This window comes from Chrysemys picta, chromosome 17, assembly GCF_011386835.1.
Source record: "Chrysemys picta bellii isolate R12L10 chromosome 17, ASM1138683v2, whole genome shotgun sequence".
NCBI classification, from domain to species: Eukaryota; Metazoa; Chordata; order Testudines; family Emydidae; genus Chrysemys; species Chrysemys picta.
Window position 1 is genome coordinate 12944409 of NC_088807.1, and position 26494 is coordinate 12970902.

The following is a 26494-nucleotide window of genomic DNA, read 5'->3' on the forward strand; positions in this document are numbered from 1 at the left end:
TGACATCGAAGTACTCTCGTAGTGTAGACATACCCTTAGTGTAAGTGCAGCCGAGTATTGTCAGCCTGTAACATAGATAATTTGCATAATAGCAGGAGATGGCACTTAACAGTACATGGCAGCAGCAGGAACATGGACATGATAACCACAAATCTGTTTGAGCATGAGGTGACGAGTATGATGAGTTAAAATAGCATTAATATGTATCACTGTTTTAGCCTATAGTTAGGGCCCTACCAAATTCACGGCCATGAAAAACACGTCACGGACTGTGAAATCTGGTCTCCCCCTAAACTATACAGATTTCATGGGAGAGACCAGTGTTTCTCAAATTGGGGGCCCTGACCCAAAAGGGAGGGTCGCAAGTTTTTTTTTTTTTTTTGGAGATATAGCTATCTCATAGAACTGGAAGGGACCTTGAAAGGTCATTGAGTCCAGGCCCCTGCCTTCACTATAACGAAGTACTGATTTTACCCCAGATCTCTAAATTGGTCCCCCTCAAGGATTTAGGGTGACCAGACAGCAAATGTGAAAAATCGGGACAGGGTGGGGGGTATTAGGAGCCTATATAAAAAAAAGACCCAAAAATGGGGACTGTCCCTATAAAATCGGGACATCTGGTCACCCTACAAGGATTGAACGCTAGGTTTAGCAGGCCAATGCTCAAACCACTGAGCTATCCCTCCCCCCACTTAGTGGTGTTGTGGTATTGTCACCTTTTCTTCTGTGCTGTCTTCAGAGCTCGGCAGCCAGAGAATGGTGACTGCTGGCTGGGTGCCCAGCTCTGAAGGCAGTGCCCTGCAAGCAGCGGCACAGAAGTAAGGGTAGCAGTACTGCAAAACCCTCTATAATAACCTTGTGGATACTCCCCCCCCACACAACTTCTTTTTGGGTCAGGACCCCTTCAATTACAACACCATGACATTTCAGATTTAAATAGATGAAATCATGAAATGTATTATTTGTAAAATCCTCTGACCATGAAATTGACCAAAACGGACCATGAATTTGGTAAGGCCCTACCTATAGGATAAGTGCCCCCCAGTATTATGAGGGTGAGGAAATTAGATTTGGACATGGGAGCCTGAGCATTAGCATGAATATTCGTGATAGCGCTCAGGCCCTATAATAGGGCAAAGCACCATGAACCCGGCTTCATACCCACCCCCGGCTGCAGAGGCTGGTGGCTGCAGAAGGGGAGGGGGGCTCAGCTTAGGGGATGAAGGGTCTGCAGGGCTCACCCTGCCCCCACAGGTGACACCTGTGCTCCCCGAAACCCATGCTGTGTCCACCCAGAGCAAGAGTCCCTCCTAGTAGATTGTAGCTAAGGCGAAGGTGCACTGGGCTGGGAGCCAGGAGCTCTGTTCCCAAGTCTGCTGTCTAGTGCACATCACAGCCCTTGTTACCGATTAGTTACCTGCACACTCCACCCACCTTTACCCCTCCGTGGGTTCAAGGCGTAACCCAGTTAATTTAGGCACCCCCGCGCTTTCCCAGTGCCTGGGACTGAGGGCGTAATTTTCTGCAGGTTTGCAGGGCCTTTTACGAGTGAAAGAGCCTTGCACAGTAATATCCTTAACCTCTCTTCATTAACAGTTACCAAAACAGAATACACAGGGGAAGCAGACAATGCTCATCAATCCCACTAAGGCAGAGGGACTTTTCCTGGGGGCCAGCCAGTGTCAGGTCATCTGGGGCTCCAGCTGCTACATTGAGGGCTGGCAGGGTGCTGAGGTCTGGCAGCTCTGACCTTGGGCTGTGCCCGGGAGTTAGCGTCCAAAGAACTTCCTTTTGGACCCCAGTTTATACAGTGAAACTTGAGTCCTGCTTAGCTGTACCTGAACCAATCATTGTAAACTAAAGTTCTACAAAACAATCCCTGCCCATTACAAAACAACTCTTTACCTAATCAGACCCCACCACCTTAGTTGGTTTAAATCTTGCAAAATTAGTTATGCACCAGACAGAAACCACACAGCTAAACACCAGAGAAGTGGGGACCATAAGGGCAAAACGTTAGAAGTAGTGATTTCAATCACAACAGTTGCTAAGTGGTTTCCTGTCAGACAGAACACTATCGAAGTTTTATTAACGATCTTAAGCTCTGGTGCTGGTGGGGACTATTAGAACAGGAGCGCCGCCTTAACAGCCAGATACTAGATTATTTTGATATATTTTAGAGGGAATGTGAGGATGTGACTCTGTTTCCTGGCTCAAGGCTGCTGCAGTTTACTTCAGAAAAAGGCCTCAGACCTTACAGATTAGTGCCGTCTCCTCAGCCAACTATAAGCCCCCATCCGTCTCCAAATCAGCTGCACAGGCCACTTCAGGCAGAGGTGGGACAAGATCCCAGCCTCAGACACAGCCTTTCACACTGAATGTGCCACATATCTGTGCCATTGTTAGCCTCGCTTTAGCCACAATCACAGTCCCCTCCCAGAGCCTGGGGGAGAACTGAGGAGCCCCAATCTGCAGGATTCTTTAACTCTTCAGCAAATCGCTGTGTATCCCAGGGGCCAACTGGGTGTCACGTCCCCCTCTTCAAGTGGCTCCGCATAAAAGCTCTGGCTTGCCCCTGGAGCTCAAGCGGTAACACACAGCCCTGTGGGGCTGACAGACCAAAGTTCACACCGGGCTGATGAGTCCGGGGGCAACTGTGTCAGTTTCTGATCTTCTTAAAATCACCCTCCAAGTATATTTCATTCTCCCAGGGCGCAAACATCCCCTGATCCAGGCTAGAGCCCTGAGAGCCTAGAACCGGCCAGCGATGGCACCATGTGCGACCCAACCCAAGTGTCCTGCGCTGCGGCCGTTTGCCGCTCAGGTCCAGGGGCAGAGCCATCCAGAGCCTGATGTGCCCTCATTGCCCTTTGCTTTGCCTTCCCTTAGGTATAGCGTGAGGGGTCAATACGCCTTCGCCGTCAGACTGAAAAGTACTTATTGCCAAAACGTTATCGATCTGAAAGACGTGCTGCCCAGGGGTGAGCTGGAGAAGATGCAGGAGGCCATTAGACCAGAGGGCGGTCTGTATGACCCAAGCCAGGAGAACATCTTGAACCGAGGCCATTGGAACATCGTGGCTGCCAGGGTGAAGCAGCTGTCCAACAATCGCAAGGAGCACGCTGAGTGGCGCCTGCTCAAGGGTGGCCAAAACAGCCCCGTGTCGAAGCTCCTGGCCCACTCCTCTGGGCAGAGGAACTGCCTGATCTTCTTCACCCTCAACTCACCCTGCACGGAGATATGCCCTACAGCATCCTACCGATGGTGAACAACACCTTCCGCCCCATCGATGGCAGCAACAAGGCCTTTGTCTTTCGGCACATCTACCAGGACCCTGTGGCATCCTCGAGACAGCTGGAGGCCTGGCACCGTCTGCCCAACATTCCCCTGTATCGCTGCAACAGGACACACTGCTCCAACTGCCGTGGGAACAACCCCAACACCAACGCCTGCCTGCATGGGATGTGAGCCATGGGTGGCCGCTGCACCCACCTGGCAGGGGGCACAGGGGAGAACAGAGGATGCAGGGGACAGCAGGGGGCACCATCAGAGGGATTGGGGGATGATGGGGCAGGAGGCACCATCATAGGGCTGGGGGAATGCCAGGGCAGGGGGCACTGTCATAGGGCTGGGGGGATGGCAGGGCAGGGGGCACTGATGTGGGGATGCCAGGGTGGAGCTGGGGGGAACTTTCTTCTTGCAAGGCCTGTAATTTTTCTGAGTCCCCGTCCCCCCCAGCCCATAAGATTAACACCAATAAAGTGTCAGACCATCCTGGGGCCCTCCCGTCTCTGTCCATGTATCTGATGCCCTCGTCTCTGTCCATGTGTTTCGGCTTTCCAGGGAGCGCGAGGCCTCCCAGTCTCCCTGGCAGTGCCCCCTTCATTGGGCCAGGCCTGGGCCCCCACTTTTTGCCTGGGGCTTCCCCTGAACCCAGACCCCTGGCAGAGTCACCCCCCTGGGAGCGACACAGGCCAGACTTTGCCAAACACCCAGTTTGCTATGGATGAACCTGGCCATCTGCTGCCATCTGCTGGTGAACTGGGGGAAGACACATGATGAGCGCAAGGAGCAGACCCTAGTTTGCATGTTTCCTGCCAGCCCCCCACTGGCAGTGGGGAGACCCGACCCTCCGTGGGAAGGGGCTGAGAGGGGATCAGGGCAGATCTGCCCTGTACGCCCTTGGCTGGGAGCATAGTGACATGGAGGCCACCCATGTCGCCCCATGAGAACTGCTGGGCAAAGCGCTCCAGCACTAGTACTGGGCGCATGCCTACCTGCAGTGGGACGTGGATGTAAGCAGAGTTTGGATGAGCTCTCCCCTGACATCTAGTGGTGAGCTGTTGAAAGACTTCAGAAGCTGATCTCGTTTGCATGGACACACCCACCCTGCCTAGGTGCTCAGCATGATGGGACTGCTTGCCCAGCTTGTGGTTGGTGCTGGATCCCCGGTCTCCTTGTTATTGGGGCAGGAGTAATAAAAGGTTGCTATACTTGTTGTGCGAACTGAGGGCAGCAGAACTGTCCCTGGCATACCCCAATGGAGGGACTCACCCTCAACTTAATAGCACTTGCTAAGCAGGGGACATGGGTTCCAAATCACAATAAAGAAAGGAAGGAAGATTGATTGGATTGTTTTTCCTCTCCAGGTTATAGTAAGGGAGATGAGTGTAATAAAAGAGCTAGTTTAGAGTCAATGGATATTCTTATTACATGCTGCAGAGCTGAAATCGTTGATATCTAGGGCTATGTACTAGGTAGGTGTGTTTTGGGACAGTTTGTGTGCACTCACAGTGAAGTTTCCCCCACTGACAGCTAAATCACTAAGAGCTGTGTCTAGGGGCATGAAGACATTTTGGTGAACAGCCGCCAGGGTGGCTGACAGAGAAGCTGATGGAGAGGAGCAGAGGCATTGCAATTGGCTATTGGGGGAAGGAGCGAGTGCCCCAGCAATGCAGTGTGTAAGGTGCCTCCTTAACCCCCTCCCCCCACCTGTCTTCTGCCAAGGTGGGAGGTGAACTCTGCAGATGAGATGAACCTCTGAACTCTAGGGCTGTACTAGCCACAGACAGCAACTGCGAGTGGAGTACAGAGAAGGGACAGGCATGTTAAAGGGACTTCTGGGTTGCCGGACTAAAGACCCTGAGGGGAAAAGGACACTGTCCAACTTACTTGGGGGTGGGTCTTTTGCTCAGGGTTTGTGTTTATGAGCCCTAGTTGTGGTGTTTTCCCTAATTAATGCTGAGTTAATTTCCTCCTTTTATTAAAAGTTTTGGCTACACTCAGACTCCGTGCTTGCGAGAGGGGAAGTGTTGCCTCTTAGGGGCGCCCAGGGGGTGGTGTGAGATTGTCCCAGGTCACTGGGTGGGGGCTCAAGCCAGTTTCGTGTTGTATTGTTGAAAAGGAACCCCTAGATCCTGAACCCAGCCCCTGTTGCTGCTGGCTTCACCTGCCAGAAAGGTTACATGTATGTCCCCATCACTCTACAGAGACCTGCAGCTCCCCAGACTGACTGGTCGAGGCTCCAGTTGGTGGCTGGGGAGGGAGAAAGGGGGGCCAGGAGAGCCAGTTAGATAGAAACATGGGCCTGGCCTGGCTTGGTGAGTCGTACAGGCTGATTTCATTTCATCCAGCTTCATCACAGTCCCCTCCCACAGCCTGGACCTCAGCTGGAGCTTCTCGAAGAAGGGAAAGGACTATAAGAAGGAAGAGCCGAAGTCCCAAATCATTCCTCCCTTTCGCTCACCCACGGCCCCCACGACACCTGAAGACCAAAGGGAGCAGCATTGGACTGGGGGAGGGATCCTGACTGAATGAAATTCAGCCCGTAGGACCTGCTGGAACATGTGGTGAGAGACCTGGCTTTGGGTTCACTCTAGTTTGTTACGTTGGGCCTTAGTCGTGTTTTACTTTTATTTTTCTTGTAACAGATTCTGACTTTTGTGCCTCAGAACTTGTACTCCCTTAACATGGATCTCGTTGTAGTTAATAAACATATTTCATTGTTTTATATAACCAGTGTGTTTGAACTGCAACACTGCTGCAAGCTTGTGTTGTCCAGGAACGAGCCGGGCCGTACAAGATGCACATTTCTGGGGAAAGTCTGGGGCTGGGAGTTTACTGGTGTCGCTCTGCAGTGTAATCCAGGAGTGGCTGGCAGCACTCACACAATATAACTGGGAGTGACTGACCTGCTGGAGGCTGGTGTGAGCAGACCAGGTGTGGTAACTGCCACAGCACAGCAATGTAAAAGGCACCTGGGATGCTGTAGGATTGACTATGACCATTTATTCATTGATATTACCACTGCTATACAATTGCAACAAATCTTGTACAGTGTATGTCATGTGAAGTGTCACTGGAGAAGTGACACTCTATCAAGGCGTAGGGAACATGAGGGCTGCAGCCTGGGGTGGGGTGGGGGGTGACACTGCCTGCAGAGGGTGATCCCAGGGGAGCTGGCACCTCTGGGGAGGAAGGAGAACGACACGTGGACAGAGACATGAGGTCAAGGGCTGCTCTGAAGCTTTATTGGTGTCAATTAAATGGCAGAGAATGAGCAAAATTGGGTTTGTCATGCACAGAATTAGCCAAACCTGACCCCCAACATGGACCCTGGGGTCTACCCTGGCACAACCCCTCCTTCACTTCCTCCCACCTGCATGCCATGCTCTGGACCGGAATCCCACCCCCTACTTCCTGGCTAGAGCAGGGAGTGCATCTGCTGGGCTGGGAATGTGGGGGAGCAAAGTTGCATGGAAAACCCAGGGCTCAGATACCAGGGGCATGGACACCCTGGAAATGAGATACAGAGAGAGAGAGTGAGGGGAGATCACCGTGCAAACCCAGTGCTCAGATGCCATGGGGATGGGCACCTTGAAATGAGATAGTGAAACAGAAGTAGAGTATGTGAGAGGCATGGACAGATGGGCTGACAGATGGATGGGCTGATGGATGAGTAGTTTGACAGATGGATAGATGGATGAGTTGACAGATACATGGATGGGTTATGGATGGGCTGATGAATGGATGGATGGATGGGCTGATGGATGAAAGGACTGATGGACAGACGGATTGATGGATGGGCTGACAGACAGATGGATTCATGGAAGGACAGATGGTTGGATGGGTTGAGGGACGATGGATGGACAGGTTGAAGGATGGGTGGGTTGGCTTTTGATTGATTGCATTGCAGCTTACGTGCTCCTCCCACATTAGCACCCTCACCCATGGGCTGTCTTTGGGGCTAGCGTGGCTCAGTTTTTCACTGACATTAGGCAGAGGTTCCTGTTGACATTCTTCTCCTCGCAGCTGTGGCAGCCCTTGTTATCACATTGGTACATGGGCACACTACAGACTAGACTGCAGCTCAGAGACCACCCCGCAATGGCGGGGAGTGGGGGGTCATGTTCTTGATTGGAGCTTGACATGCACAAAGGGGGGATGGAGGTTTAGAACGCAGCTTGTGGTGCACTGGGGGTTGGCAATTCTAGATTGGTGCACACTTGGGGAGAAGAATGGGCTTGTAGGTTGAAGACTGGAGCACACCCAGAGGTGGACTTCTAGGCTTGAGCACCACCAGAGATGGGGGTGGGGTTCTACACTGGAGCACACCCAGCAATGGGGCTCTACATTGGAGATTTCAGCACATCAAGGGATGGGGTTCTAGACTGGAACACACACTGGGGTTCTAGGTTGGAGCGCACCCATGGATCAGGTTGTAGATTGACACATTCCCATGAACTGGGGTCTAGATTGGAGTGCTCCAAATCTATTGAGGCTCTAGACTGGGGCACACATCAGAATTAGGTTCTAGATTTGAGCTTGGTATCTAGTTGGGACGTGTTTCTGTTACACTCAGCGAGCCAGAATTGCAAGCACTGCAAGGGAGACCTGGAGCCCCGCCTTCCCCTGCTGGCCTGGCATTCCCCTGCTCCTGGCACATCCCTATCGACTGTGGCCCCTGGGCCGGGCGATGCCCCCTCTCGGTGGGCTTCCACCCAGTTGACACCCCACGGGTTCTGCTTGGCTGCCATTTCCTTCATCTTCAGTCACTGTGCCACCCTGTGTCCCTTTTGGCCATAGTAATTACATTTCAGGTCCCTCAAGTCCCACGAGGGGGGTCGGCCTGCCCCGGTATTCCCGGGCACCCCTGAGTTGTGTTTCCTGGAGTCCCACCTTTGAGAGGTCTTTGGGTGACTCCCCTTCTGAATCCCCAAAGTGGGTCTCCCTCCTGCCCCTGATCTACTGTCCACAAACTCATCCGCCAGTGCCCCTGCCCTGCGCAGATCTCTGGGCTTCTGGTCCACTAAAAACATCTTAAGGTTTGGAACGCAGATGTCCCCACCTGGTTATACACGTCCTCTGTGGTAGTGGCCCCTGTGCCCTTCCCCCACTTACGGAGCTATTCCCCCTGCAGGTTGATGACCTCCTTGTAAGTGACACCTGACGTCTTGCGTACACCCCGGAATCGTTTCCTGTACGCCTCAGGGGTCAGTTCAAACTTCAGCAGCAAATCCTGTTTGAACAGGTCATAGTCCTCCATCTCAATACCATCCATTTGGCTGAACGCCTCTGTGGCCTTGGGACTCAGCAGGGGGATCAGAAAGCAGAGCCTATCTGCGGGGTCAATCTGGTTCAGATCACCAGCCTTCTCAAAGGTCGTGATAGGCAAGAATATCCAGCCCCAGCCCCCGAACTGGGGCAGCAGTTTGGTGTCTAGATTCCCCACACCACTGGCATCTCGGGGTCCTTCCCCACTTACCTCCAGCAGGCCCTCTTGGCCCGCCGCTCGTCCAACTCCAACTCATGCTTCTGCTGTTCTGCACTGTCCTCTAGCCTCCGCTCCTCCAGCTCCAGCTCCAGCTCCTTTGCTTTCAGCTCCAGCTTCAGCCTCTGCAGCTTCTCTAGGGAGGAACCTGACTGGGGTCCCCCTGTACTGACTGGGGAGCCGGGTCTGATGCACTCCCGGCTGCTACATGGACTGCCCCCACGCCTACTCCCTGGCTCTCCGGACACCCCGGGAACCCCCCTGGGGTCTGGCTCCTGTTCCTCAGGCTGGTCATTCTCTACAAGCTGAGCCATCAGCTGCTCCTTAATGAGCGTCCCCACGCTCAGCCCTTTCTCCCTGCACAGATGTGCCAGGTCGCTCTTACAGAGCTGGTTCTAGGCCATTTCTGTTCTGGTTCCTTCAATTCCCTCGTTTTATCGCTGCCAGCCACTCATTGCAAAGCGCCTGCGCTCGCAGCCAACCATCTACAGGGTGCAGCCGCCAACCATCCTCTGCTACCACGTTGTCACGGACACACAGGTCGTGCCCACTCTTGGCCATGTGCAGTCCGTGGGGGGGGAACCCCCTTCAGTGTGACAGCCCTTTTCCTGGGGGTCCACTCTCTCTTGGGGTTAAGCCCCCCACCTCCTGGAGCCGCACCTCTTTGAGCCTTAGCACACCTGTCTCTCACTGTGGGCCCCCTCAGGGAGTCCCCTCGCTCTGAACTCCCGGGGCCTCCACTCCCAGAGGGGATAATGCACCACCCTGATCTCTATCCTGGAGCAACCCTCAGCCAGAGTAAAACAGGCGGGTTTATTGAGCATCTGAACCCAGCACAGGAAACTCTCAGAAACTGGAGGAACCCCGAGGACACCCTCCTCTCAGCCATAGGAGCCCAGACCTGCCCCCTGCAGCGCCGAGCTGTCCGGCACCCCCCAGCACCAGGCTGAACTGCTGGCCCCAGCCCTGCCCCAGGCTGCTGGCTCCCTGGCTGGCTCAAGTGCTGGTCCGGGCTGCCCCTGGCCACTGGCAGGCCCAAGCTTCAGGCCACTGGCTGGAGCTGAGTGAGCCCCTGCCAGCTTCAGGACAGAGTGGGAGGGAGGGCGGGACCTGGGGGCAGAACATGGGTGGGGCCACAGCCTGGGTCTGGGGTGGCTTAGCCTGCCCTGGGCTTTGATACCCGCTGCCCAAGGGGAGCAGTGAGGAAGGGGAAGGAGAAAGGGGGAGGCACGTGGGGCGGAGAGAAGACAGGAGCGAGAATGGAAAAGGAAAAGCAAACCCTGCGAACAAGAGACAGGAAAAGGGAAGAGGGGGAAAGCCAGAGAAAGCAGCCGCTGGGCTGAGGGGCCATTCTAGCAGCAGAGTCAGGGAAAAGCTCAGATCCTCAGAGACTGGAGAGTGTCAGGATCCTCGGGGTTTGTTATTTGTAATTGTTGTCAGTCTCTGTCCCTGTGTTTGCTGCCGTGACCAGGGCTCCGGTCTAGGAGGCAGGACACCTGGGGTTTAGCTCTGACCCAGTCAATGACTTCCTTTGTAAGCCTGGGTGAGTCACGTCCCTGCTCTCTGCCTCAGTTTCCCCTTCCACCTCTTGTCTGTCTCATCTATTTAGATTTTGAGCCCTCTGCGGCATCAGCTGTCTTGCGCTGGTGTCTGTGCAGCTCCTTGCACAGGCCTGATCACAGCCAGGATCTTTGCAGCACCTGGCGTATTGGGCCCTGATCTCGGTCAGGGTCTGGGCAGCACCCGGCACACTGGGGACCCCAATCTAATACTGCTACTAAATCCCGAGCTCAGAATCTGGGGACAATTCCAACTGCAGTCATTGGGTGGCCCCAGATTGACTCTGGAGTAACTGCCATCAGGATCTGGCCTTTGTTCCATGCTGCAGGTATGTCCCTTCGCATTTCCGGTGTAAATTGTCTGCAATAACAGAAGAGCTCAGAGCCAGTTTGTACAGGGCAGGACTGAATGTGGGGATTAGACCAGTCCTGAAATGAGAAGGACGAAGACCCTGTGTGTGCCCAGGTAGCTGACTGGGGATTTCCCTGCTTCCTCCCCCTCAGGCTTAGGACAAGATGCTCAGCTGGTGTGAACTGGCACCGCGCTACTGGCTTCAATGGATCTGTGCCAATTTACACCCGCTGGGGGCCTGGCCCATTGACCCCAGCATGGCTTTGGTGGCCCCTTGAGGAGGAGTCTAGTCCCAGGCTACCCCAATGAGGTAATGTAAGGAGATGTAGCCTATCTAGGCAGATAACTGATCAGAAGCCCCTGGGCCTGCTAGAAGGCCATCAGGGCTGGGGTCCAGGGAGATGTCTGGAGAAAGAGAAGCTCCCCTAAGGGAAGGCTGCTCCCAGAGCACCCAGCCCCGCGGCAGAGAAGGGCTGCACGACCCTGAGCGAAAGGGAGAGGTTTTATTTCAGGGTTATTTGTATGTAATAAAGTAGAACCCCAGCAGGGGACTGTGTGGAGTTCTTAAGGGGCCGGGAGAGAAGGGAAACTGAGGCAGGGAGTGTGGGTCGTGCCACCCTAAGTTAGCAGGGCTACTACAGGGCAGGCATCCCCTGAGACAGGCTCCAGTGGGGCTGACTGGCACCAGCTGGGAGTTTGGCCCCATTGACTCCAGTGGACAAAGCCCCTGTGCAGGGGGAACTTGCTGCGAGATTTCGGTGGCCCTGTTCAGCAGACTGCACTCCCAGCCCGCTAAGGCCCACTGGGAGGATGCGACCTGGGGACAAAGTGAGGGACCCCCAACATGAAGCATGCTGGAAACGGATAACGCTGTGATTTCTGACCCATCCACTTCACTGGAGCGGGGCCGATTGGTACTTGCTGGGATCTGGACCATTGACTCGGGTGGTTGGATGTAGCCTGACCCCTGAATCACACAGGGCAGAGAATTTCCCCTTCCCTCGCTGATGTCAGGGTCAAATTCCCTGGATTTGTCTCATGTCTCAGACCTTGTCTCTCTCCCTCCTGTTCTCCAGCTGCTCCCCGTCGTCTGTCCCGGCCTCCTGTCTGTCCCCGCACACATTGCCCGCACTGTGGGCACAAGGGCCTTCCCCTGTGCTGCTCCCAGTGCCCGGAGCAGCCTCCAGCCCCCGTTTCTCATCGGATCTCAGCTGCAAACCCCTCGCTGCCGGCCCCTCGGTCCCCCTCCTGTCATGATCAGCACACACGGCTCTGCAAGAACCAGCGCTGTGAGCAGAGAAGTTTCCATTGTCAGCTGGCTGGAGGTGGGGCCCTCCGCCCACGGCTGAGCATCACAGAGGTCGGGGCAGGTGCTGACACTCAGAGCAGAGAGGGCTGCAGGTTCTCGGGCTGACCCCGGAGCAGCAGAGATCAGAGGGAAGAGTCGCTCCTCGCCCCTGGACCCCACGGAGCGGAGCCTGCTGCGGCCCACGGGGCATGGCTAGAGCCGGGGCTTGGGGTCTCGCAGTGCTTGGCGCGCTGAGCCTCTGCCTCTGGGGTGAGTGTTTGGGGAAGCTGGTTCTGCCCCTGCCGTCCTCAGAGACAAAGGACAAAGCTGGGGGCTGAATGTCGGGGGTGGGGTAACGCTGGGCAGAGACATTTCGGGGAGACTCGCGCTAGGAGTAAATTGCTGAGTAGTTCCAGGGAAAGGTACCATAAATATCACTTAGATAGCTAGATAGATAGATTAGATGGGGTGTATGGGGATGGATGGATAGATAAAGGGTGTGTGTGGGGACGGATAGATAGATAGAGGGGGTGTATGGGGATGGATGGATAGATCTGTATGGGGATGGATAGATAGACTGTGGGTGCATGGGGAAGGATAAATAGATAAAAGGGGTGTATGGGGATGGATAGATAGACTGGGGGTGTGTGGGGACGGATAGATAGAGGGGGTGTATGGGGATGGATGGATAGATAAAGGGTGTGTGTGGGGACGGATAGATAGATAGAGGGGGTGTATGGGGATGGATGGATAGATCTGTATGGGGATGGATAGATAGACTGGGGGTGCATGGGGAAGGATAAATAGATAAAAGGGGTGTATGGGGATGGATAGATGTGTGTAGGGATGGATAGATAGAGGGGGTGGATGGGAATGGATAGATAGAGGGAGTGTATGGGGACGGCTAGATAGAGGAGGTGGATGGGGATAGATAGATAGATGGGGTATATGGGGTGAAATGGAGAGGGGGATGTATGGGGATAGACTGAGAGATAGAGAGAGATGGATAGATAGATAGAGGGGATATATGAGGATATATAGATAGAAAGATAGAGGGGGTGCATGGGGATGGATAGATAGAAGCTGTGCCTCGGGACGGCTAGATAGGTAGATAGAAGAGGTGCACGGGGATGGATAGATAGAGGGGGTGTATGGGGATGGATAGATAGATAGATAAAGGGGGTGTATGGGGACAGATGGATAGACAGTGGGGATGCATGGGGACGGATAGGTAGATGGATACATATGGAGGTAGATAGATCAGTCTCTTTGTGGAGGGATGGACTAAATCGGGATTAAGACAATTAGTTGAATTAAATAAAGAAGCTGCTAATCTCATCACAAGGCCTGCTCTGGTCAGCGCTGGCCAGCGTGTGATGTTCTCACCAGAGCTGGGCGAATCATTGATTTTTCAGTGCATCCAGCAAACCAAAAAATCAGGGAAAACACTGGGATCGGTCCCAAAAATGTTCAGGCCTTGTCAGCCAATCGGAAAAGCCCGTTCCTGGGCACCCAGAACATTGCCCTGAAGTCATTTCTAGAGGGCCCCCTTCAGCAAACCACCTGCGCCTGTCTCGTTTGCCCAGGGTCTTGGGCGCTTGTCTGGGACGCGGGACACTCAAGCTTGAATCTACGGTGTGGAGTGGGTGCTCCAGGCCATTCTGCCCATTCCGGGGGTGGCGAGGGCTCGATCTTCCCCGGCTGAATCTGTTCTGCTTTGTGTAAGAACGTGACTAGTCTGTGGGCCGAGGACGGAGAACGGCTCTCCGGCCTGTGGGGATTCAGGCCCTCGCCGGGGAGTCAAGAAATGCAGGCAAAGAGACGGGTTCTTTACAGAGCCCTGGGAGCCCAGCCCTGTGGCCCTCGCTTAGGCTGCAGCGGCAGCCCTGTAACTTCTCTGCGTGTTGTGTAACCTGGCGGTTTGTGCAGCGCAGCCTGTGTGGTCTGTGTCTCTGGGGGTGCGTTGCCACAGCTTTAACCCTGCTTGGTTCGAAGCGCGGCTCTGCTCTGGAGCGGGAGCACACGCCCAGCCGTGTGGTTTCCCACAGCTCCGCTGTCTGTCTCCGTGGGCGCCGGCAGCCCCTGCGTGGGGAACAGGTGGCCGAGAGCATGTGGCTCTTCAGTCTAGCAGACAAAGGCAGAACGAGATCTCGTGGCCAGGAGCTGGAAATGAGCTGAGCGTGGCTAGCGGGGAGGGGAATTAGGCTCGGGAACAAGGGAGCGAGGGAGGCGACGGATCCTCCATTGTCAATCGAGACGGGGTTGTCTCTGAATGCCAAACTCTAGCTCAGTCACCAGTTCTGGGCTCGCTGGAGGAATGGCTGGGGGGCAGGGTGGGTCTCTGGCCGGTGTTACGCAGGAGCCAGATGAGACGGTCCTGGCCATCTGGCCTTAACATCTCTGCAGGTCTGGCCCTACGCGATAGACCCCCAATGGCAGCACGTGCGGCTGATAGTCACACGTCCCTCTCGAAGCCGAGCTCCCTATGGAAATAGCTGCACCATGTCTGGGCTGACATCTCCCTCTCTCCATGTCTCCTTACCAAGGTCCCAGCGTTACCAGCGAGGCGTTCTGTGGGGAGCCCGGTAAGTGCTTATCAAGATCGACTGTGACACCCAGGGGAGCTGAATGGACGTGGGGACAGAGGAAGGCTGTGTGTGTGTGTGTGTGCGTGTGTAAGTTGCCATCTACTGGTCATAGCTCTGAGGGTTCACTCTAGCTGTTATCACGCACTGCAGATGGCTTCTGACCGCTCCTCTGAACAAGCTAGACGCTCCACTCCTATCTAGCGTGTGAGCTCCTGGCAGCTGGGACTGTCTTGTTCCTAGTCTAAACAGCAGCATGTCCACCACTCACAAACTTATCACGGGTCTGGCGATGCTTTGCGTTGTTCTCGAAGCCCCAGCTCCTGGAGTCCTGGGATTAGATCACAATCTCATCTTTCCTTGTTTTAAATAGCCAGTCTTTCTCCTGCCTGGTTGCAGAGAGAAGCTGGGGAATGTGACCCAAGTGTGGCCGAAAGGTTCAGAAACCAGAAGGCCAAAAAAAGAGCCCCAACATTATTTTTCAAAAGAAATCTGATGTTTTTTGAGGCTTTAGGATTTTTGAATGCTTGGGGTTGGTGTTGCTGGTACAGTGCCTGGTGCAATGGGGCCCGGCTCCTTAACAGGGGCTCCTAGATGTTGTTGCCTAGTAATAATGATACTTGTGGTGTTGAGAGTCATTTACATACTTCTCTATATAGCCGGTTAAGCCATGAACGCGCCCTGAGAGCCCCAATATGAGCTGTTTAGTTTGTAGCATTTGTTCACTCGGTGCTTTCCCAGTTATTCAGCCTTCTCCTCAGGCTGGTCTTTCACTCCCCCTTTGGTTTTTCTAGGCCGTCTCCCTGCTCCTGAGGTATTTCTCAGCAAGTCCCCTGCTGCCCAGGGGGTCTCTGCTGTGGTGAGATGCCTGGTTCCCTATGACTCGCTGGCGACTCGGGTTATTTTCTGTAAGGCCGAGGAGGAACTGTCCAGCCAAAAAGCCACACGAGGCAAATTCACCTACGAGTTAGCCTGGGAAGTGTCCGTCCAGGAGGCAGGACAGATTTCCTGCGGGTATCAGCGTAAGGACGACCACAACCGAGTGACCAATTCCTTTCTCAGCCTCCCGTGGGACCGGCACAAACCAGGTAACCGCGTGCTGGGCCAGGAGCAGAGCGTTTTCACTGAGATCCCTGACTGTCATGCTGCTCAAGGTTGACTCCAGTCTGTCTGTCTGTCCATCTGTCTCCAGCTGTTGTCTCTTGTCCTGCACTCTTTGGAGCAAGGGCTGTGATATAAAATTATTCTACTTAACTGCCAGGTGGCATATTTGTCACGTACACATGGGAGAAAGAAGAACGGACAAAATGCAGGGTCAGCTATAGGTAGTCAGGAAGTTCCTTCAAGAGGAAATGTAGCCAAACTCCAAACCTGGAGACAATGGACCTTTCTGTGCTTGTGTCCTGTAGATAGCTAACCGCTTAGTTTTCAAAATAAGCAAGGAGGAGGGGGCAAATAGATGAACAATAAGGGGTCATAAGAGGGGCAGATACATGTAGCTTGCTAATTATATATGGTAACGATAGCAAATTTTGGCCAATCATAGAGCGATAGATTATCATAAGCAACTGCATATAATGCTTTGGTGTAAGTGTTTTCTTTGTTCTTGCTGACTTATGAGCTCGAATCCAATTGCAATTGAAATAAATGGATCGCCCCTCTCGGGGCTCTTTGCTTGATTAGCTGTGTCCATCTCTCCTTATTCCTCAGCTGGAACGGACAGAAATTTCTATGACAGCTGTTTTGTTGTTCTAGGTTTGTACAGCACCTGGCAAAGTGGGGATCCTGGGTGTGACTGGGGCTCTTAGGTGTCAGCGTAACACACGAAGTCTTGGTCTACGCTTAAAAGTTACGTCAACTTAGCTACGTTGGGGAGGGGGCCAGCCTAACCTCCAGTGTAGATGCAGCTGTGTGGACAGACGAATGCTTCTGTCAGCGTAGCTACCGACACTCAGTGTGAAAATCCCCTTCCATGCATGTAGGCTGCAGCTGCACTGCGGGTGATGCCAGCATAGCTAGGGAGATGTAGGGATCCTAGGGGCTACGGCAGTGCACCGGGCTGCTCCCAGGGGAACCCCAGGGCAGCGCCCCCAGGGCCATCCCCTGCAGCTGGACGGGGCATCCTTTGTGATTGTTATTATCGGGGGAGCACCTGGTGCTGGGTGCTGCACAGACGTGGAAGCCCAGCGCCAGGCGGGCCTTGCCCCAAAGAACTTGGATGCAGCTGGGCCCTGGCAGCAGGCAGCAACCATTGCTCATGCCAGCCTGGCTGTGCCCAGCTGCCCATGATACACAGGCCTCATAGCCTGTGAGTTCCAGGCAAGTGTTTGAAGGATGAGGAGGGAGCGGCCTGGCTGGTCTTTGGTCTCTCCACTGAGATGCCCCACCAAGGGACCCCCCCAGTATCCTGACCTGTTGTCTGGCTGTTGTCTGGCTGCAATGACCCACCCTGGCAGCAGGGAGAGCTCTGGAGTCCAGAGGCAAATGACTTTTCTGCAGTGCCCAGAGATGGGAACTGAACTGAAGGGGAATCCAGGTCTCTGACCGGGGGTGAGTGAAGGCCCTGTCCCTCAGGAAGAGCCCTTAGGTTCAGGAGCAGCACTGTGGAAATCGGCAGGAGTGAGGGTGGGTGAGCCAGCCAGGGGTGTGCGCCCACACGACGGGTCGGGAGGTACTGGGGAGTTAGGAGGCAATAGGGAGAGACCGAACTTGTGTTAATACCATCTCCAGTATCGTCAGCCCCAGGCACTCGACGATCATGAGAGCAGCTTCAAATCCTGAGATTTTACGTGTAACAAATGTTGTGGGCTCTTGATTTGCCTTCCGGTTTTTTCAGCCTTTAGGGCGTCACCTCTTCACGCTTCTGTCCACATCCACGAGTGCTAGGAACTTATTAGGTATTAAAATATGGGAGCTGAGAGTCTCACATAATCACCTGATTCGGGAAGCTGGGGCTTTAAAAAAGCTCTGAATGTTATGATAGGTGTGAGAAAATCCCGGGAGCTGGCAGTGCATGTGTCCTAAAATGGGGTTTGGTTTGTATTTAAATATTGGGAGGGAAACAAATATTGTGTCTTTCTCCTGCCCTAAGTCCCCTTTGTGGTTTTATTTTCCAGACTCCAACGTTACCAGTGAGGGGTCGGGCCGATCTCCTGGTGAGTGATTAATGGCATCAGGAGTGGGAAGGAAATACTTTGGGAACAGGTGTGCGGTGTGTGAGATTTCTGCCTCGAATCACGCCAATTATGCTGGGCATGGCACCAGGAATCGATCAACCAAAAGGGCTGTTTGTTGTCAAAAAACTGGGTTTGACAATAATGATTTTTTTGTGAAAAAATCATTTTTATTGAATTTTCATTTTTCAAAATATCTAAATTAAAATTTTAGAAAATAGTCAAGATTTTTAATTTTTTTCATATTGAAAGAGTGGGAAAATTAACACTTTCTCTCAAATGTTTGCCTCCCCACCCCTTCCTTTCCCTCCACAGAACAAATAGGGGAAGTGGTAATGTTAGAGAAATGGAGTGTAAAAATGCTTTTTTCATGTATTTATTTTTTCCCACTGGAAAAAGTGAGAAAAAGTTGTGAGGAAGCAATTTCTCTCCGTTTTTAACTATTTTTCATTGCAAAGTGTTCTTTATCTCACTTTCTAAACACTCCCTCCCACTTTTCCAGTGGAAAAAAGGGGGGAAAGATTAAAAAAAAAAATTTTTTCTTCCCCCAGTTGATGTCAGTCCCCATCTTGTTTCCACGAAAAACATCTGTTTTTTTTTAACGTTAAAAAGTGAAACTTTTCACCACTTTTCCAGTGGCACAAAAGTGGGGAAAGAAAGTAGTTTTTTACCCAGCTCTCCCACTTCCTTTCCCCCTCTGCAAATATGTGAAACAGGCAAATACATTAAAAAATATGAGACAAACATTTACTTTTACTTTTTCACACTTTGCAGTTGAAATAAAATTAGAAAAGGGGTTTGCCTCCCCCACACTGTCTCTTGCTTTTTAAATTTCTCCCTCCTGTTCATGCGGGTCTGCGCACATGTTCCTGCTGCCCCCTGCTGGAGGGTATGAATGCTGCTCTGTGTGTGTTTGTGTGTGTGTGTGTGTGTGTGTGTGTGTTCTTGCTGCCCCCTGCTGGAGGGTATGAACCCTGCTCTTTTGTGTGTGTGTGTGTGTGTGTGTGTGTGTGTGTGTGTTCCTGCTGCCCCCTGCTGGAGGGGATGAGCCCTGCATTCTGTGTGTGTGTGAAAGGGCAGGAAATTGAAAAAGTGAGAGGAGAGGGGGATTATTTCCCCCCAAATCCCCACGCCAATTGCCTGGCAGGTTGTGCGGTGCTTCTACACGGTGGTCCTGGGGGCCGTACCAGCACTGGAGTTGGGTCTGAGTTATGTGCCCCGCTCGCAGGGACAGAGGCTCCTGCAGCGGGGACAGTTCTGTCTGTAAAGGAGTCAATCCTGGCTCTGGTCACTCTCGTTTGCTGTGTTTTGCTGTGGGGCAGCTGGGTCACAGCTCAGTGTTAGGAGTCAGCTGAGCTGGGTTCAGCCCAAGGTCCTTATCTGGCTCCCCAACCCCATCCAATCTGTGCCTCCTTTAATGCCCGTGTCCTCACCGCCGCCTGTGAGGTTGGGTGTGAGGGTTATTGGGCCTGGCTCGGTGCCCAGACGGGCCATGGAACAGGAGGGAGCAGGAGCTCTTTGCCGGATGGAGCTGAGAGTCTGTGGTTCAAAGGGAGGCATAGTCACACGAGAGACCTCGCCTTTTATGGACGATTTTATGTCCTGCCTGAGGACAAAAAGCCCCACTCAGCTGTGACAGTGACTGGAAACCTCAGCGCTGTCCCGATTCAGCAAAGCCCCAGGCGGAGCACCTGACACACACTTCAATGCTCTGCTGGCCCAGGGCCCGTCCAGGGGAAAGACGGAAATCTCACCCTGGAAACTAATTTCCTGTGCACCTAAAAAATACTCCTGCTGCATGTGACCCTGGGCCATTGAAATCACTAGCAAAACCTTCAGTGACTTCTAATAGGGACCGCATCAGCCCTTCGTTTTCTTTGAGGATTTCCAGTAAAAGCCAGACTGTCGCTGTTGTTTCAGAAACAACTTGGTGTCGCCGCATCTTGTGATTTTATCCCAAATCTTGCCTATTTGGTGCTTCTCTTAAAGCCAAAAGCTCCTGGAGTCCTGGGATTATGGGAGATTGTCAGCTTTTTTTTTTTAAAGCAAATTTCTAGCCTTGTGTTTGCAGAGAAAAACTTGGAAACAGGGTCCCTAACAGCTCAAACCCACACAGCAAAAGAACAGAATCCAAAATGTGTGATTTCATATAATCTTTTGATTTATAAACCAGTCTCATGATTTTGGGGTCTATCTCATGATTTTTTGAAGGCTTGGTCCTGGCAGATGCTGGTGTATTACAGAGAATTAGTGCTGTTGTAGATACTGGCCTCTCTGTGATCTGTTGTTATTTTGCGTAAATTAGTTATTTGTGTCATAGAAAATTGACAGATAAGCTGCTGCCACTGAGCTAAAAAATGCTGAACTGGAGAGCTGTTTGAATGTGCTGGGAATATGTTGCATATATTTAACAGTGAAAATAGTTAATCACTGAAATGGCTTTCTCTACGTGGAGATTCGCCATCACTTGAAGTCTTTAAATCAGGACTGGATGTATCTGTAAGATACACTCTAGCTCAGCGGCAAGTCATGGGTTGGGTGCAGGAATTGCTAGGTGAGGTTCTCTGCCCATGTGATGGAATCCAGGGAATTTACGGTTTTGTAATTGATTTCAGCGCTCTTCCATTGGGCTAAATACACTTTAGAATGATATGCTTAATATAATCTTAGTTTTTATTAATCTCACGTCAGTTGAAGGAGCCACATTCACAATTTTAGGTCCTGATCCTGGAAAGAATCAGGGTTGGGGTGAAATCTTCAAAAGCCCCTATGTGACTAGAGACCCTGAGTGCCATTTTCAAAAGTCATTTAGGCAGTGCTGGGTTTACAATGGCGCCAGTGGTGCAACGGAGCCAGGCCCATGCTCAGAAGGGGCCCCGGCCTGCTCTGTTTGCACTGCGCCCCGAGATCCCACCAGCCCACTGGCTCCCCCCACCTTGTCCACCATTTGCTCCTCTTGGCCTGCCCGCTGAGGGCTCCTCTTCACCCCTTGGCCCCATCCACTGGCTTCTCTCTGCCCCCTGGCCAGACCCCAGTGCACCTCCAGCTCCGGGCAGTCTCTGCTTCCCACCACCTGTGGGGCCCCACCTGTCTCCCCGGAGCTGAGCTGCCTGGGATTGGTGCAGAACCCTGGCCAATCTTGGTCAGTTGGTGGTGGTGGTGGGGGGGTTAGGGTTACCATATTCTGTGCCTCCAAATGGAGGACACTCCACGGCCCCCGGCCCCGCCCCCAGCCCCGCCCACACCCCTTCCCCAACCCCGCCCCCTCCCCAAAGTCTCCACCCCCTCCCCTGCTTCCCGCGAACATTTGATTCGCGGGAAGCCTGAAGCAGGTAAGGGGGGTGTGGGGGGAGGCGCGGCCCAGGCTGGCCCCCCGGCGTTTCCAGCCTGGGTCGGCTCGGGCCCTGGGGTGCCGGCCCCGGCCCCCGGCCGACCACCCCCGGCCCGCCCAGCACTGCCGGCCCGGTGCACCCCCGGCCCCGGCTCCCCGCGGGCTCGGCTCCCCGGCTGACCGGCTCCCCGCCGGCCCGGCTGACCGGCTCCCCGCCGGCCCGGCTCCCTGCGGGCCCGGCTCCCCGGCTCCCCGCGGGCCCGGCTCCCCGCCGGCCCGGCTGACCGGCTCCCCGCGGGCCTGGCTCCCCGCGGGCCCGGCTGACCGGCTCCCCGCGGGCCCGGCTCCCCGCCGGCCCGGCTGACCGGCTCCCCGCGGGCCCGGCTCCCCGGCTCCCCGCGGGCCCGGCTGACCGGCTCCCGGCCCGGCACCGCGCCCCCGGCTCCCCGTCCGGCACCGCGCCCGGCCCAGCACTGTGACCCTGGCCCGGCACTGCGCCCCTGGTTCCTGGCCCGGCACCATGCCCCCGGCCCCGCACCGGCCCCGCACCGCCGGCCCCGGCCGAGCACCACCGAGCCCTCCCGATTTTCCCGGACATGCCCGGCTTTTGGGGATTTCCCCCCGGACGGGGATTTGAGCCCCCAAAAGCCGGACATGTCCGGGAAAATCCAGACGTATGGTAACCCTAGGGGGGGTGCATGTAGGGGGCTTGGCTGGGCCCCTCCAGGCAAGTGGGTCCTGATGGAGCCCGGGCAGGGCAGGCCCTGGCCTGGCTGATTGTGCCACTTCCAAGGGGCCGGAGCGATTCTCTGCCTCGGGACCAGCCCTGGCTGTGCTGGCAGCTCAGCCCGGCAGACATAGTCGCCTCCCGGCAGGGCCAGTGAGTGGGGCCCGGAGGCAGGGCATTGGAGAGGGGGGTCTCTGGAGGGCCTGCGGGGGGTGCTGGGCTGTGAGGGGACAGGGAAGATCTCTGTGTATTGGGGCACTAGGGAGTGGAGGTTCTGTGTGAGGTCTGGACAGTTGTGGTGTTGTGCAGCATGCTGTGCATTTCTGGCAGGGTCTGGGGGGCGCTGGGCATAGGGAATCGGGAGGGGGGGTGTTCCGGTGTTGGGGAGGGGGGCTGTGTAGCGCGGCATGGGCCCGCCCCTGAGGGGAAGGGGCACGCTGGCTGCACAGGGCTGGGCGGGCCATCGTGCCTCTGGCAACTGCTGGTTTGTAAATAGTGCCCTGCACTGGGCAGAGCGGGGCCACCCCTGCCATGCCATATTGCCCCTGACTGGCCCCTCACTCTGGGGACTGACTCCCCGGTCCCATGCTCCATTGCCCCCATGGGCAGCCCACAAAAGGTTAATCCGGCCCTGCATTTAGGCCCAGAGTTTTAAAGGGATTTAGGTGCTGAGTGGGATTTTCAGAAGCACATAGGACAGTGACAAACACCCATTGAAATGATAAGAACATAAGAACGGCCAGACTGGGTCAGACCAATGATCCAACTAGCCCAGTATCCTGTCTCCTGACAGTGGCCAATACCAGGTGTTTCAGAGAAAATGACCACAATGAATGAATTCTAGGGGACTAGAGACTTTTGAAAATATTACTAGACCCATAAACACCTTTAAAAATCTGGCCCATAGGCGCTTTTTATTGAAAAAAATATTCAATTTTCATCAAGAAGTTGGAAAGTTTAGACAGACAAACAAATTTTCCCTTCTCCGAAAAGCCAATTTTGATGGAGAAAAAAAAAGTTTCAGCCAAAACTCAGCCGGCTCACCAGATAACCCAGGGGGAATCCGGGTCTTATGTAGAGGGTGAGCAAAGCCCAGACTGCATGTTAAACGGCCCGACGGGCTGCTTCACTGGCTGAGGTTGGCAAAGTTGCCTATGGAATTTGGACTTCCAGTCCGTGGTCAAATGAATCTGCCTGCATGGCTTTGAAAATCCCCTCCACTGGGTATAACAGGAGAGTCAGGAATCAACAGGGTGTTTGAAATGCTCGTGGGCCCCCATGGAGCACCCAGCCTTGCTAAGGCAAAAAAATGGCTCTATACTCAAGGAGTCAAAAGGCATTGGGATGACGGTGGGGGATTCAGCTCAGAGGTCTCTGCCCAGAGTTAGCGAAGTTCTTAGTGACACAGCTCATCTGTCCTAGAGCAGGTCAGGAAAGGTGCGAATGATCATTGCGCAATATCTTTTTTTTAATGAAAAAAATACAAAACGAAACTTTGAAAACTTTCATTTTGAAAAATGATGGTCAGAAATTTTCCATTTCTTTGTGGTGGGGGAGAAACTCCTTCTCTCTCTGATCTGAATTCCACTGGAAAAAGGTGGGGAATTATTTTTTAAGTGGAATTTTCTACACAATTTCAAAATTGAAAATGAAAACAAAAATTAAAAGCTCAAAAACTCTGGCGGACGTTTTTCGCTGGCAAGAGAAAAAATCGAAGAAAAGGAATTTTTTCTGTGAAAAATTTTGTTGCTGTTGAAACCCCATTTTTTGACACAAACATTTTGCATCCCCAAAACTTCTGCAAGGCTTCGCCCATCCCAGGTCATGAAGACATGTTTAATTTTAAGCCAGTTGACTTCAAAGGTTCTTACTCAGTTGCTTAGAGCTCAGTAGCTGCTCAGGTGCTTTCAGGTGAAGAATGGGGTCGCTCATGTGCTTGGTGTTAAACACGGGTGTAAGGTCTGCGCTGAATCATGGCCGTTCCTTTGTCTCTGGGTTCTCCTTTCCTTTCTAACCTCTTGTGTTGTTTTGTCTGGCTTGGCTGGGTCTCGCTTGCAACTTCTAGGCTGGAGGCTGAATTCTGGGCTGGGAATGACAATTCCTGTCTTCCTGCTGCTGGTGTTGGTCCTGACGGGTTACCTGCCGCTGTGAAAAGGGACAAGAGGTAAGAGCAGCAGGGACTGGAGAGGCAGTGGGGTCTAGGGGGAAGGGCAGGGGCCTTGGGGCAAGCAGTGGAGTCTGGGAGGAAGGGCAGGGGCCTAGAGGCAGGTAGTGGAGTCGGTGGGAGGGGTAGGGGTCTAGGGGCAGGCAGTGGGGTCTAGGGGCGGCAGTGGGGCCTAGGGGGAAGGGCAGTGGTCTAGGGGCAGATAGTGGGGTCTAGATGGAAAGGCAGGGGCCTAGGGGCAGGCAGTGGGGTCTGGAGGGAGGGGGAGGGGCCTAGGGGCAGGCAGTGGGGTCTAGGGGGAAGGGCAGGGGCCTAGGGGCAGGCAGTGGGGTCTGGAGGGAGGGGGAGGGGCCTAGGGGCAGGCAGTGGGGTCTAGGGGGAAGGGCAGGGGCCTAGGGGCAGGCAGTGGGGTCTAGCGGGGAGGGCAGTCATCTAGGGGCAGACAGTGGGGTCTAGACGGAAGGGCAGGGGCCTAGAGGCAGACAGTGGGGTCTAGGGGAAAGAGCAGTGGTCTAGGGGCAGATAGTGGGGTCTAGATGGAAAGGCAGGGGCCTAGGGGCAGGCAGTGGGGTTGGGGGGGGGGTCAGGGGCCTAGGGGCAGGCAGTGGGGTTGGGGGGGAGGGCAGGGGCCTAGGGGCAGGCAGTGGGGTTGGGGGGGAGGGCAGGGGCCTAGGGGCAGGCAGTGGGGTCTGGGGGGAGGGGGAGTGGCCTAGGGGCAGGCAGTGGGGTCTGGGGAAGAGGGCGGGGACATGGGGGAAAAGGCGCTGGCGTAGAGACAGGTGGTGTGGTGTAGGGAAGGACACACTTACATCCCACTCCCCACACATTTGAAGGATTCTTGTGGTGCTCGGCATGTGTCAGCCCCTCTGGACAGGGAACAGCCTCCCCCACCCACAGAAAAACAAGGGTCTGGGTTTAGCCAAGTGCTGAATGATTTTGGGGGCAGCGAGGTTGGGGAGCCCACACTGAGATGCCTCTGAGGGGCCGAACCCCAGAGTTCGGTGCTCAGCGTGCTGGGGAAATCAGCCCCTTTTCGAGGCCTGAGGTGGGCTCCTGACCCTCTGAAGCACCTGGCACTGGCCACTGTCAAGAGACAGGATTCTGGGCTAGATGGACCTTTGGTCTGACCCAGTCTGGCCGCTCTTATGTTATCAATGGATAGAAGCAGGTCAGCTGGAGGGGCTGCAGATGTCTATAACCCATGATTAGAAGTGACCATTTGGTCTGTTGGACTCTAGAACCACCGATTACATTCAGTTAACCATTACAGCACCTAATAGTCGTTAATCAACCCTTAGTCAAGGATTTATCAATAGAATCCGATATAAATACTGGCTGACAGCAGTGGGCTCGTTACAGAGGCAGAACCCACCTCCAATAACTGGAAGTTGAAGCTGGGTAAATTCAGACTAGAACTAAGCCGTATAAATGTTTAACAGCGAGGGTGATTAACCATCAGAATGATTTAACTACAGACGAGGTGGATCCTCCAACACTTGGAGTCTTTAGATCAGGATCCGAGGATACTAATAGATACACCTCTACCCCGATATAACACAAATTCGAATATAACGCGGTAAAGCTGTGCTGGGGGAGGTGGGGGGGGGGCTGCGCGCTCAGGTGGATCAAAGCAAGTTCAATATAACACGGTTTCACCTAGAACGCGGTAAGATTTGTTGGCTCCCGAGGACAGCGTTATATCGGGGTCGAGGTGTACGATTTAGCTCAGCCGGAAGTTCTGGGCTAGACACATGAATTACTGGGGGCGTTCTCTGGCCTGTCATGCAGAAGGTCAGACTGGGATGGGATCACAGTGGTCCCTTCTGGAATTAAATCTGTGCATAGGCGCTGCCTTTGATTTTGTGTTTACACAGGGCCTAGCGCAATCACAGCTGGAGCCTCTGGGCCCCAATGCAATAATGCTAATAATTAATAATAAAGTCATTGTATTTCTTCTACAGCCCCCTCAGCCCTGGCAGCCCCCAAAACCCTGGTAAGTCCCATTGTATATTAAAAGCCCTCTCCATCCATTTCAGATCTGCAACGTTCTTCATGCTCAGGGATTCCCAGGCTGGATTTTGTTTCGTGATCACATCCGTAACCAATGGTGAGATCACTCCAGAACATCGGGCCTGATCTTGTTGCAGATTCTGATCTATTCCTGGGCCAGATCCCCAGCTGGTGTCGGTCGCCAGAGCTCCATTGGTTTACCTGGACATGCTAGAGGCCATCGTGCTGTTTTGCACCAGGCAGACGCCTGCCCTGCGGAGGACGAGGAGTGTTTGGTGTCCAGGCAGTCACAGCTGGTTCTTTCAAGCACGTGTGCAAATGGAAACATTTCCCGCCACTTCTCTTCACTTCCTTCTCTCTGTTTCCCCCTCCTCGTTGTTTTATGTAGCTGCTTCCGTGCCTCTAGATGTCCCTCTGCTATGGGGTGCAATTCCCCCTGTGCAGAGGGAGCACGAGGCCCAGGCACCCTATTTTGAAGGTCCAGTGGGAGGTCAGTGGGGCCTGGGTGTTGTGCTGGCCCCTGTGTGCGGGGGCG